Source organism: Arachis duranensis, chromosome 9, assembly GCF_000817695.3.
Source record: "Arachis duranensis cultivar V14167 chromosome 9, aradu.V14167.gnm2.J7QH, whole genome shotgun sequence".
Lineage (NCBI taxonomy): Eukaryota > Viridiplantae > Streptophyta > Magnoliopsida > Fabales > Fabaceae > Arachis > Arachis duranensis.
In genome coordinates, this window is record NC_029780.3 from 15195323 (window position 1) to 15197781 (window position 2459).

The following is a 2459-nucleotide window of genomic DNA, read 5'->3' on the forward strand; positions in this document are numbered from 1 at the left end:
GAGGATGACGGTAGGAGTACCGTGTATGCCATGAGCCGAAGGGCTATATTTATTGATAAATGGCTGGTTCTTGATTGGACCATGAGCCGAATGGCTGAGTTATTGCCGGGTCACGGCAAAGCCATTATTGATTATGGCTGAGAATAATTGCATACATGATTAATGAATGAATGTGTTAAATGGATAATAATGGAAGATGTTGAAATGTGATGTGTAACCCCGGGTAGTAGGCAGTGGCGTTGTCCACTTGCTCCGGGTATGAGACGGAAAAGGATGCTTATGATAAATGAGTTAATTATGGAGTTTTGAATGAATGCATTTGTGATACCTGGGTAGTAGTAAGGGTTGTGGTTCGTCCCACTTACTCCAGGTTAATGTTTGAGATTTGATAACAATGAGGATTGATAATATGAATTGAGATTGAATGAATATATGCTTAAGGTACCTGGGCAGTAGCAAGGGTTGTGATTCGTCCCGCTTGCTCCGGGTCAATGCTTGAGATACCTGGGCAGTAGCAAGGGTTGTGGTTCGTCCTGCTTGCTCCGGGTTAAGGCTTAAGATACCTGGGTAGTAGCAAGGGTTGTGGTTCGTCCCACTTGCTCCAGGTCAGAGGTTGTGACGCCTGGGTAGTGGCGGCAGTAGTGGTCAATCCACTCGCTCCAGGTTGAGCTTTTAAACACCCACCTGGGTAGTAGCCGCAGTAGTGGTTGTTCCACTGGCTCTGGGACGTGCTACTTGTTCTACTTGTACTTTATTTGTGTATTACTTGTCTGTATTGCTTGTGTTTGTACAATTGAGAGATCCCTCATGTTGGTGTCGGTGGATGTTGGGGGCTATTCTTGATGAGGTTGATTGATAATGCGATTGCATGATGATGATTTTTGAATGAGATAATTTGAGTCCCCTGGGTAGACGCAGTGATGTGATTTCACTAGCTCCAGGCGGGGGTATGATGTATTGATATAGAGTTGCTGAGGCAGAACGACTGGTGATGGTTTTGCTTATGATTCTGAGTCTGATTCGTGTAAGAATCAGCGAGTTGGGAAACATGTGTAACATGAACTAGATTTAGTATCCCCTTACGACAGATGCCTATTTATGGATTAGTGAGAATCTAGGCTGGATACTTGGTGAAAAGGAGTTTAGGATGCTTAGTGAGTTTTTATTGCAGTGCATTGTATTTATTTGGCACTTTTACCGTACTGGGAACCCATGGGCCCGGGGTTCTCATTCCGTATGTATCTCTTGTTTTTCAGATACAGGTCCAGGTGCTCAGAAGTGAGCTGTGGTTCGTCTGAGAGCCGGCGAAGATCTTTATTTTCTCTACTTTGTGTTTTGCTTAGAATCTCTCCACCTTTGTTTTGAAGATATTATATTATGTGTTGAACTCTTTTGGGACTTGCCTATAGAGGCTCTTATGTTTCCTTTGGGAGAGATTAGGATGTTCTGTTGTCAACTACTTTCATACTGTACCCTAGCCGGCCTAAACTTCGCGGGTCGCGACTAGTGGCTATTTACTTATGTTATATATATCTATCTGTTATCTATCTCTTAATCTCCTTTATGCCTTGTCCATATATCGCTTTCGGATTCACGTTTTATCTTTTCGTTGTCGAAACGTGAGTGATACGTCTTCGCGATTTTATTTCTACTCTTTTCAGGCTTCTCGATTAATACTCCCTTCAAAATTACCTATGTTTATATATTTAAAAATCCACCTGAGAGTCGTACCACCGTAATATCATTTACTTATGACTCGAGCATAAGGATTTGAATATTAGGGTGTTACAACAAGTAAAATCACCAGTTAAAAGCTAAAGGACTCAAAGTGCAGATTTTCAGCCAAATTAAATGAGCAAACAGCCACTACCTCCTGCCTCATTTCCTTGGGTCCAGAAACAAGAACTCCCACAATAATAAAAAACCAAAATAAAATGGTACTGCACAAAGCTATGTATGTAAAAACAAGTTTAAGTTCAACCAGAAGATTTAAAATACACATGCAGTTCCATTAAACGCACACAGTGACAGTAGAGTTGCTTCAACACTAATGCACACATACAGCAACAAATTTCATATAACCAAAAATTAGGATTTAAAACACAAAAATAGAAAAGAAAAACAGAGATAAAATCATGAGTACCTGTAAAACAATGATCAGCGGTGATGAACCCTAGCAGAAGAACGCTGACAAATTGGAAGAGATCATAGATGAACGGCAAGCAAAACCTAAAGACTTTATAGATCTGGTTACAAAATACACAAATATACACAAATATGAACGGCAAGCTCAAAATAGCAACATTATTACCAAAAACCCTATAATAGCAACATCAACATTATTAAAATTAGGATTCAAAATGAAAAAGAAAAAGGAATATGCAGAATCATAGGTACCCGGTGATGAACAAGCGAGCAGAAATGATGGAAGCTCGAACTGCTAGCAGAGACAATCGAAG

At 40.3% G+C, this 2459-nt stretch overlaps 1 long non-coding RNA gene across 1 annotated transcript in view; it reads left to right on the forward strand.

The window, feature by feature from the left end:
* LOC127741394 (uncharacterized) overlaps positions 1–1549 on the forward strand; it is a 3884-nt gene extending 2335 nt beyond the window's left edge. The window contains exon 3 of the long non-coding RNA XR_008002360.1: positions 1257–1549. This is a non-coding gene — a long non-coding RNA (uncharacterized LOC127741394). The remainder of the gene's footprint in view (positions 1–1256) is intronic.
* Positions 1550–2459: the final 910 nt, after the last annotated feature.